Here is a 12,461-nt window from a genome sequence, read left to right on the forward strand (position 1 = left end):
ATATCTCAATGTGGTTTTAATTTGAATCTCCCTGATGGCTAGTGATGACGAACATTTTTTCATGTGTCTGATAGCCATTTGTATGTCTTCATTGGAGAAGTGTCTGTCCATATCTTCTGCCCATTTTTTGATAAACTCATAATGGATAAAAGACCTCAATGTGAGACAGGAATCCATCAGAGTCCTAGAGGAGAATGTAGGCAGTAATCTCTTCGATATCAGCCACAGCAACTTCTTTCAAGATACGTCTCCAAAGGCAAAGGAAACAAAAGCAAAGATGAACTTTTGGGACTTCATCAAAATCACAAGCTTCTGCACAGCCAAGGAAACAGTCAAGAAAACAAAGAGGCAACCCACGGAATGGGAGAAGATATTTGCAAATGACAGTACAGACAAAAGGTTGATATCCAGGATCTATAATGAACTCCTCAAACTCAACACACACAAAAAAGACAATCATATCAAAAAATGGGCAGACGATATGGACAGACACTTTTCCAATGAAGACATACAAATGGCTATCAGAAACATGAAAAAATGTTTGTCATCACTACTGATGTCCATATTGATTAGGTCCCTGCCGTTTGTACTGCCCCTTGTTCTTTTATTTGAGGTTTTTCCATTTTATCACTTTGTGTAAAGAATAAATGAATGAGAAAACAAAATGCTAAAAGAGTAACAACAAACCTAGAAAAATATACAGTAAACCAATCAGAAGTGACCTGAAATGTTGAAAGAATGGGGAAGTAGGGTAAAAATAAAATGATCAGGTTGGTGAACAGAACAGAGTCACACACTAGATTTTGGGTGTATGTTGGTCTATTAGAATAAACTGTCTCCCAAACTTGTTAAGAAAGAAAAACATACATATTCAAAAAATAAGGGTAAATATGATAAAGGGATGGACTATGACTGTAAACATGAAAATAATAAAAGATTTTTAAAAAGGAATTCATAAGATAAAAAGTTGGTTGAAAAAAAAGAAAGACTAAAATTTAAAAAGAAAAAGGAGAGAATGTGATCAGCGGGAGAATCCAACACAGCCTTACACTAGATATAGGGTATATTTTGGTCTTTTGAAGAACTGCATCCCCAAATTTTATAAAAATAAAAACTTTGTGTGTTGAGTGTGTGTGTGTGTGTGTGTGTTTGTGTGTATTAAGATTAAATACAATGAAGGGGTAGAATATGACTGTAAAAATAAAAATTTAAAAAGATTTTTAGGGGCGCCTGAGTGACTCAGTGGGTTAAAGCCTTCGGCTCAGGTCATGATCCCAGAGTCCTGGGATCGAGCCCCACATCAGGCTCTTTGCTCAGTAGGGAGCCTGCTTCTCTTCCTCTCTCTCTGCCTGCCTTTCTTACTACTTGTGATCTCTGTCAAATAAATAAATAAAATATTAAAAAAAAAAAGATTTTTAAAAAGAATTGAGAAGATGGTTAAAATAGGAAAGAAGAGGGTTGCCTGGGTGGCTCCATGGGCTAAAGTCTGCCTTCAGCTCAGTCATGATCTCAGGGTGCTGGGATCAAGTCCCGTGTCAGGCTCTCTGCTCCGCAGTGAGCCTGCTTCCCTCCCCACCACGCCTGCCACACTGCCTACTTGTGATCTCACTCTCTCTCTGTTAAATAAATAAATAAAATCTTTTAAAAAACAATAAAATAAAAAAATTTAAAAAATAAAATAAGAAAGAAGAAGAATTAAAAAAAAACAAAAAATAAAGAAAATTTTAAAAATTTACTTTGAAGGACTTAAAGAATTATGGGGAAAAAGCCATGAATTCTACAGGCTGTACTCCCTGTCACTGGTGTTTTGCCATTCTCATTGATCGGTAAACTTGGTCTTAGCTGGGTGTTCTTGCTGATCTTCTGGCAGAAGGACCTACTGCCAGGATTCTCAATTCTCTCTGCCTCAGGCAGAATTGCACTGCCCATGCCAGGGGCCAGGCTAAATAATTTGCTCTGGTTTGTTCCCACAAGATTTTGTTCCCGGAAAGCTTTCTGTACAGCTTTGGAGGATGAGAATGAAGATGATAGCTCCAACACAGAATAGCGGAGAGCTCGGGCCCCTCTCCTCAGTGTGCCCTCAGAGAAAAGCAGTCCAATCACTCCTGTCTCCCTGGTCTCCGGCCATGCTCTGTGCTCACCTGGCCTGTGACAGCGTGTTTCTATCTCTGGCACACAGCCCCATTTGGAATTTCCAAATCCAGCAGATCCCTGTAGTGTGCTTCTGCCACTCCTCCCAGTGGAGGAAGGGGGTGGAGTCTCCCCAGATCTGTCACTTGTGGGGTCCCTGCTCAAAGAGTAGTAGCCCAGTTGTGCCTTGGATCACAGTTTATGATGACTCGGAGCTGAGAGCCCACTCCTTGGCTCCGTCTCTGAAGCCAGCATCCCTGCTCTGATATGTGGGAGCTCTACCACACTCAGGTACCCCCCAAAGGCCCTGATATCACACTGTTCCAGCAAGGGTTCCACCCCCGCTTAGCCATTGGAGTAATGTCCCTCCACGGAACCGACTTTTAAAAGTTCTGATTTTGTGATCCACTGCTCTACCACTTGCCAGTAGCCAGCTGACAGAGGCTCCCTCTCCCCCTGCCGTCCCCCACAGTCTATCTTAACAAATATCACCTCAGATTTACTTCTCCACACATCCTACCTTCTGGAGAGTGGTTGCTTTTCCCTTCATAGAATTGCTGCTATTCTTTTCTTTGATCTCCTGTTGAGTTTGTAGGTGTTCAGAATGGTTTGATAACTCTCTAGCAGAATTCCTGGGACCAGTTGAAATTTAGGTCCCCTACTCCACCATCTTGCTGAGCTCCCTCTCACCTTATTCAAATCACAATTTTAATTGCTTAGTTTTCCCTAGTCCTCAACAAAGTATTTTATTTCAACCAATATCCAGATAATTAGCCCCCACTGAAGTCATAAAGTACCATTGGTATTGTTATTAATTTTTGACGAATTCTATGGAATTTTTAGGAATGTTTGTCAAAGTTGCTATTCTGCTACCTCTACAGAAAATAAAGTTAATTCAATAATGATCCCACAAACCAGAAGGTTCACTCTTCACATTCTAGTATGTTCTTATATTTTTCTTACATGTCATTTTTATTGTTTTATATAATTAACATCCCATAATTTCATATCATGCTTCTTAACCTAATATTATAAGCATTTCCTATCTTCTTAGATTTCAACTATATTATTTATAATAGTTAAAAATTATTCCACCTTACATTATAATTTATTTCAGCACTCTACTTTAGCCACTTATAATTTTTCATTAACAGAAACAATACAGTCTTCCCTGGTCAAAATATTTAAATATACACCAATATGTAACAAAAAATCAAAATGAAACCATTTTAATATATAACCAACTGTACAAGATAGGGGAATTCCTGGGGACCAGAATCAAAGAGAAAACTAAAAGTCATAAGGACAAAAAGGAGATGAAATCACTCACCGGGGTACAAGAATCAGATACAGGCCACAGGGGCTAGAGGCTGGAATTTAACATGTCAGGAGGTAGGAAAAAAGAAGTCATACCCACAAGAGTCAGAACTAAACTTTGTGTAAAACGAGGAGCCCTAAATGCTGTGCTTTCTATTCTTCAAGTTTTGCTTGCCCGCCTCAGAAATCTACAAGGAAGCCAGCCATGCATGTAGATTAAAGTTGAAAAAGAATCACTTTCAGGAAAATGTAAAGGTAAGACTAGTGCAATAAATAAGTATATTGGTGATAATGAGAGTCAGTTTCTTCACTATTGGAGAGAGTAATGGCAAACATGGAAAGAGAAAAAAACAAAATGTATTGGAAATGAAGGTACCAGTGAAACTCAATGTCAATATAGACAGTTTGGGAAGTAAATATTGAAGTATGTTTATATATTTATGTATATGGAGAGAGATATAGAAAGAGAGAGAATGTGAGAGAACTTCAAAATAATGGCAATGATTACACTTAACACTGAGATCTTAGTTTCTACATAACCACTCTCCACTGAAAGGAACCGGGTTCCTTAGAAAATGTCTGCTTTCTGGGCTGCAGCAAAGAAAGTATAAGATGATCCTAGAATATCTTTAGGATAGTAAGTAAGAAAATGCTCAAAGAATCATGGGGAAGTATCAAAGACACAGACACCAGTGTGCAGATACTCCTAGCCAAATTTTGGATAATTTGAGCATCAAAATAAATAATTATTGTAGGGGATTATAATATATTGAATAAAAGAATTTATGAGTCCATGTTGACACAAATAAGAGAATAGCTAACTGTGGAAAAAAAGAAAACTTTTCACTACAGTAGACTTCCAATGAATAAACAGAAGTAGAATAAACGAATCAGCAAATCACAGTTTCATAGCCATTAGAGTAACAATTAACTCAGCCAAGAAACATCAGCGGCTAAAGCTACTTGGTGAAAGTTTAATGAACACTGGGATACTTACATAGCTTCAAAGTATTTCTCCACAAACCCTTTACTAATTACAAATTAATTAGAAAGCCAGGAGAACAGAGGTCCCCAAGGGCCGGAGGAGGCTGCACATGCCCACCAAGGCCTCATTGTCCAAACTGGCGTGTAGGAAGGTGGAGGCTGAAAGCTATAGCTGGGGTGAAAACATGGAGATCCTCCCAAGTTTTACTCCCAACAAGCTGTCACTCTATTTATTTCCCTCTAACCTATTTATCAATAAAGCCTTTTTTTCCTTCACAAAAAAAAAAAATTTAAAAAATAAAAATGAGAACAAGAAGAATATGGTATGATTTCTGTGATATTCCTATCAAAATATATTATGTGAGTCTAGCCATGATAAAAACTGAAGGACATCACACAAAATAACTGGGCTATAATCTTCAAAAATTTCAACATGAAAGTCATGGAAGACTGAGGAACTGTTCCAGACTCAAGAAGACTAAAGAGATCTGAAAACTATATGCAGTGCATGATTCCCGGCTTGATCCTTTGCTACAAAAGGCATTACTGAGATAACTGACAAAACTAGAATGGAATCTGATTAGATGGTACTTATGTATCTATGTTAATTTCCTGATTTTGATGGTTCCTTTGGATTTTGAAGCAGAATTTCCTTGTTTGTAAGAATTACAAACTGAAATAATCCTAAGTGACAGGGCATCACTTACTCTTAAATGTATCATGAAAAAAAGTTCTTTATCCTATTCTTATGAGTTTTCTCTAGGTTAAAATTATTTATTTAAAAAGTTGAAATGTTAGGGGAACCTGGGTGGCACAGTTGGTTAAGCATCTGACTCCTGATTTTGGCTCATATAGTGATCTCAGAGTCCTGATATCGAGCTCCATGTTGGACTCCACACTCAGCAGGGAGTCCACTTGGGATTCTCTCTCCCTCTCCTTCTGCTGTTCCCTCCCACGCTTGTTCTCTCTCTCAAGTAAATAAATCAACCTTTAAAAAAAAAAAAAGAAATGTTAAGCAGTAGAACAGGTGCAGCTAATAGTGAATTAATCATTTGGAACCTAGAATAGAAATGATTTTAAAATAAGGGGACTAAAATATAGGACAAAACAAAGAAAATGGGGGAAATTTTTAGAGTTAAGGATTTGATATTGGCTCAGAAGAGGATGTCCATTTTGGAATTTAAAAAGGGACATAAATATTAAAAGGTAACAAAGTAGAAAAAGAATGAAAAACTTTCAAATTAGTAGAGGAAAAAAATGACTAACAGAAAACATGATCAATCTTATAGAAAGAATAAAGCCATAGAAACTGAGTTTTATTTTTCATTCATTTTTTATTTAAAAAATAAAAGTTAGCTATGCCATCATAAGCATCCTTGGGTATAAAATACTATATATGTGTTTGCATGTGTATACATATGTGTGTATGTATATATATAAAATCATGCCCTTAGAATCTTTAGAAATGGAATAACTGCGCTAAAATTTATATAGACAATTTCATTATAGACACAGTAACTTTTAATTCATGAACAAGTGAACTAAGGTTTTACGTTACAAACTATTTTTTTAAAATGTTTAAATGTGCATGTCTTAAATTCCACTTTGTCATGCTCCATCCTGTTCATGATGGCCCAGCCATACTATTAGACCAGCTCCCAGAACATGCCAATCTCTTTCTTATCTGAGGCCTTTGTATATGCTGTTCCCTCTGTCTACACTGGTCTCCTACTTTTTCCTACACCCCATTATAAACATACTCCTTTTGGCCTTCCCACAATCACCACCTTCCCAGAGGAATCCTCTCTTAATTTTTCTTTAGGTAGCTTCTTCCAGAAGATCACTTCTGATCAGCAACACTCTGCAGAAAACTTTCCACAACTTTCTCTCCTAAAACTTAGGAGTACAGCGTCACCTTCTTATGATAATTTTTATGACAAAGTAATCTGCTAAGTGCTAATAAAACATGTAATAAAAAGGTAAATGGCCTCTGTACTAATCTTAAGTACTGCCACTTGTTATACGATTTTTAAAACTGTATTCTCAAATTACATAAACCGTGTGGGGCTGATTGGCAATGTCTTCCATACATAAGAAAACCTTATTGTGGCTGTCACATAGCTTAGCAAAATCTGTTTTCTTCTCTTTAAAAAAAAAAAGAAAAAAGAAAAAAAAGGAAGAAAAAAACTTGTTACAAAGAGACTTCTGTGAAATTAGTGCAGGTGAAAGAAGCCACATTAACAGTCTTTGGGACCTCATTGTGAGCCGAGGAAAAACACTTTCTTATAGTGCTGATATACCTCACAGGAACTTCAGAATATCCATAGTTTCCCTGTTAACAATTATCTAATACTAGTGAAAACTTTTGTCATTCATGTTTTTGCCATTTCCAGTCAGAAATGACCTGGACTTCTGCTAAGCAATTGGATTTAAGGGTATGGTGATGACTGCCTGGTGTGAGCCGGTGAATTCTTAACATTACTGGACTGTAGCACTTTGGATTTTCAGTGTTTTACAGTCTCTTAGTCATACCAACTAAATTTGTGAAAGAGGCAGCTTCTGTCATTTTGGGGTTGTAGTTTGGATGCTTATCCATGGAAAGGTTAAATAGCATTTCCAGGGTCACCACAAGTTTTCCTGACAGAGCCTACTAAAGTGTGCATTCCTCTGACATTGGGCTCTGGGAAGAAGGCAAGAGATGAGATGAGGAGAAGCCCTGGACACCGGCAAGAACGCAACACCAGAAGCACATCACCAGGAATGGCCCTTCTCATAAACTGCTAAAGACAACCATAAAATGGCCATTTAATTATGTCCCATTCTTGATAATATTAAATAATATCTCCAAGATTCCCAAAGAACAGCAAAACTATAAAGTGAAATGGAACAGGAAAGGTTATGAAAGGAAGTAAACTGACTTTTTAAGTATATGCCAAAATATACTACTTATTTTCTATTTATAATATGTTGGTACCAACATATATAGTTTATATTTACAAACACTAATGTAGACCTGTTATATGTGCTTGGAAGCTTCTGGCATTGCTTGATTTTTCTAAGGGTCACTATAGGATCTTATTGTCAAAGGAACCCTCTCACTTTTCAGAGTAGTGCACTGGGTTCAGAAATGTTAAGTGCCTTGTCCAACATCACACAGCTACCCACTGCACCTTGCCCCCAGCTCAATGCCCTGTCCCCAAGCCATGCTATCTCCCCTCTGGCCTTCCTCTAGTGGGCACTACTGATGACCTTAAATATGTGGAAAATAAGATCCACGAGGACATTTTAGTTTGGGGAAGGCATGAGTAGAGGGAATCAATCAGCAATAAGAGCTACTAGTTAACTGCAAGGGATTTGGTGAAAATGCTCAAAATATCCTGAAATCACATAATCTGAAGACCGGTAAAGAGAGAAACTCATCCTTGCTCAGTAATTATCAATTCCTGTGTATCTCATGCTAAGAACATAGACAAAGAGGAGGTTGATAACCCAGATTAGCTCTGGAGGCAAGCCAAGACCCCAATCCTAGGTTCTTAGTTCTCATAATCATTTGTTTAATCAGTCTGTCTTTTGCACAAAAGTGGGATAATGGCTAGTTCTCACAGAAAACAAAGTAAAAGCATACAAATCAAATTTCTAGTCTTTACTCTCTTTATCCCAGATACTAACTTTTTTCCATTGCACTGTGGTTCATGAATACATTTGATCATAAGAACTTGGCAGCTCTTGGGAGTTAATGCTGCTTAACAGGGAGTAGAATGATGTCAAGGCAGGGCCTAGGGCTACTGAACAGACTTGGACCTTCGAGAAATTCCCTTCAGTCACGCCATCCTCTAATAATCCTGCCATGGATTATTAGCCATGGATTATCCATAATCCAGCCATGGCCCTTTCACTCCTGCCTTCAGCAGCAAGCCACAGACTTTTCACAGTGAAACTTCGGAGTTTTGTTTGTTTTCCCTTAGCCCTGTGACTATGACTTTCCTAGTATGTGAGCAAGTTCGCTGAGCAAGTTCCCCAATTGGTCCCCACAGAACAGACTTGGCGCCCAAGACAACATAGTTAGGCAGACCACAAAGTCTCCAGAATAAGGAAATGTTAGAAGCAGATAATATATTCAATTGAGCATGCTTCCTGGCAGTGTGAGTGAGAGCCTGATTTGGATCTTAAAAGCTTAGTGGCAACAAAAAATGGGCATTGGCCTGGAAAATCCACTTGCTCTCAGGCAAGCCAAGGTAGGTAATATGAAAATAAGTTTTAAATATTTGCTGAATCTATCTGCATTTAATGGGGGGGGGTGGTGTCACACTCCCAAATAGGCCACTTTCATGGAGTCATTCAGCTCTGCATCCCTTGTGTGTAATCCAAAGCTCTTTGCATCTCTGACTGCTTCCCAGTACCTGAGGGTCAAGTATCCCACTGACAGCTTGGAACTAGAAGCCAAAAAGATTTGGAGCTGGTGTGGGTGACTGTTGAGCACAGATGGCCGGTTATCAATGTAATCTGTGTATCTGGGAGGCAAGTGCTATAAGGAGACAGCTGCTAAACCAAATGAATCAAGCCATAGTTTTTAAGAAGAGAGAGAATGTGGATTGGAAAAAGACAAGTTATAGATGCATGCAACGTATAGGGCTATGATCTATGGTTAAAAATCAAAATTATATGCACTAATTGAAGGTTTCCCAAAGCACAACCTTATCCTATGGAGAGTCAGAGTAATAATCTATTTCCGGGTAGGGGAGTGGGGGAGGAATGTGGCAGGAAGTAATTACACAAGTTTAGCTTTAACTCTCTAGGCCCATTGATTTTCCAGTATGCCAAATGTACTATATTACTGTTGATGCTCTGTGCTTTGGGATGTGGTAGTGGGTCCAGGTTTGAAAAAAGGTGTTGACCTGCCATTTTCCTATGGAGTGAGAACAGGAAATGCTTTTACTCCATTTATTGATCACTTAGTTCTGCGGCTTAATCTGTACAGCTGGATAAATTCTGAATTTTCAGTCTATGGTGTAACCCATAATGTTAGTGGAAAATGAGCCAACATTACTTTGTTCTGGCGATGTGAGCAGCACTGAACTCTAATTGTGCTGCTCTATCTAAGCCCCAGAATGGAAGCTGCCAAGATCAATTCATTTTGATAAATCAACTGTTTCTGATGGCTATCTACACTGAACTACAGCTGTTGTGGTTTTTTTTTTCCCCTAGCAAAATGATTATGAGGCAAGTGTGTTCCAACTATTATTCACATTGTTTTACTGAACTAATGAATTGTTCTGGGAAGCCTGTTATGAAGACTTTTGATCAATTATTGCATACAAACTGGTTTAAAGAAAATACATCATAATTAGGCTAACAAATCTGCTGTGATGCTCTCTCTCCTGATAAATGAATTCCTTGGAGATGGGGGAGGGGAAGCAGAGAGGGGTACTTTGCATTTTTCTATTTATTGATTTTTATACTTTATAATTTGATGAATTAACCAACTCTGGCTCACAATTGCTCTTTGTCCAGAGTTTAATGGGGGAAAAAAAAAAAAAAACAAACTTTTGGTTCCTTTAAAAGAAAATCTCCTAGATATGTGAGAGGAATAGGCATATGGTCTCTAGTAATACTACTGAGAACATTCACGTAGATCAAAATGAGGAAATGCATTTCAGCTGTCACTACCATGTCATTACAGCCTCTCTTCAACTGCATTTATGTTGCCAACAAGAATCCTCACCAGATCAAAATGATTGGAATCAGGCCCAAGACAGCTGTGGCCTAGATAAAGAAAACCAAATGATTTTCAGTCTCCTAGATACAGAGAAACAAGATATGTCATCGATGGCCAGTTAGTGATCTTGTTCTATACTTCAGTACTGCTCATCTGAGTGTGACACTTTCAGTGCAGTCCTTGGACTATCATTGTTGGTGGAAGAGAAAAGATTCCATCTTCTTTAAAGCTTTTTACTGCAAAGTTGGGGACCAGGACACCAAGTGATACAGTGAAAAATTCAGGAGCCCATAAAAAGACCCAGCAATCCAATCAACTACAATTCATTAACAACTACAATTTCATTATTCAAAAATTAAGGAGGCACTGTCTGCAAATATATTATATACTAAAGACAAACAAATTACATATGAAGTGTGACTGTGGATTTCTTAAAATTTGACCTTACATATTACATAAAAAGACGGAAAATAACTACATGAAGAGAAAGTCACCAGTCAAACCTCTCACAAAAATTTTTGAGCAATAAGAAATATCCCCTTTTATAACTACCTATGTTTAAAGACACTGTTAGCATTATGCTCTATGAGATACATAGATTACATTGATAACTGGCTGTCTGTGCTCAATAGTAACCCATACCAGCACCATGATGATATAATTTGAACAAGTGAGATGTCTTTGGAGGACCTGAGTATTAAAAGAGTGAAATCCCGAGTGACTTAGATCAGTGCTCCCCCCCCTTTCTCATATGATAATATACATAAAGTTAATGTTTGCACAGCCAAGGCTGTTTAAGGCTTTGGCATGCTGGAGACTGAGAGCATAAATAAATACCTCAGACACATTGTACACTATTCATGTGGGAAGCTCTGCTGTCCAGCAGTTTCTTAACCTTTTTTGTGCCACAGACCCCTTTAGGATCTAGTGCTGCCTACAGAAACTTTATCAAAATAGTATTTTTAAATACATAAAATTCATAAGATTGAAAAGGAAACTGATTATATTGAAGTACAGTTACAAAATATTTAAAACCAAATGTATGATACAGTAAATGTGCTTTTTTATTAAAACATTAAAAAAGATTTAGTGGCAAATCTAGTAACGACTGTAATTTCCAAGTAGTTAAGAGTATAAGTGATATTTTAAGATATTTATAATAACTTCATTATGATATGAAAATATTTGTTATTTCTATAAAGACGAGACCATCAATGTTGCTAATACTACAGTGATTTGTGGCACATATTCACAGTTGAGGGAAATGCCAAATTTCTGTTAGAAGTGCGAGAAAACAAGGATGTAATTTTTTTTAATCCCAACTCATGGACCCCTTGAATTTCTTCCGTGGATCCCAGGTTGAGAATTCTGCCTTAGAAGAAGAAAAGTAAAGAAGAGTCTTCTCTGCTTCTTTCTATTCCTTTCTTTCCCCGGACTTGTCCTGAATCTCATTCCCCTTCTCTGTCCCCTTTTCCTGCAGTTCCTATTTCTCCCCTTTATTTGCCTTTCCTAATTCCTCCTCGTTCCTTCACTTATTTTTCTTTTCTCATTTTCTATAATCCATTTCTCAGTACACTCAGCACATAATCACCAGGAGCGAATTGGTCTGTTCATGGCAAACAGATGAAGTTTGGGCAAAAAGGGAAATGCACTATGACATGCAGCCAGTGTATGAGATGGATGCAGCTTGCTGCAGGCCAGGCCTCTTTGTCATAAGTAAAAAAAAGAGAGCAGCATCTACTGCTCAGAAAGAAAGAGGGGAATTATTTGCTTACTTTAGTCAATATATGATCAGTAAAGTTAACCAAAGTAGAATGTTTACAGGTACAATTTTTTAACACTTAAATATCAAATTCTTCCAACAGAAATTAAGATTTCATTAGTTAATCCCATATCATAATAGAAATTTGTACTAACCAAAATAAAAATATTTCTGGACAGCCAAAAAGACTGTAAGGAAGTTTAAACACTTAAAATTATTATTCACCTCAAACACACAACCATACACTGTTGGCACTCAAAAATGTAATCATACTTCATGCGCACAATTCCCATCCCATTCTAGAAGCATTTTAAAAGCTTATTCTCTCAGAGGCCACTGAATTTTCTGGTCGCCATTCTGGACCACTGCTGGGTAATCCAGAAAACCATTAAATCCCCCAATAAGTAGTTAAAAAAAATATTGAATAAATGTGGAAACAATAGGAAAACAAGAGGCTCATGAATGAAATTTATTTTTAAATTATACTGAATAGATTAGACTTACCAATGAGTCAAGGGAATTCACTAAATGTTAAATATTTCATTTCAATAA

Source organism: Mustela erminea, chromosome 1 (genome assembly GCF_009829155.1).
Source record: "Mustela erminea isolate mMusErm1 chromosome 1, mMusErm1.Pri, whole genome shotgun sequence".
Classification (NCBI taxonomy): domain Eukaryota; kingdom Metazoa; phylum Chordata; class Mammalia; order Carnivora; family Mustelidae; genus Mustela; species Mustela erminea.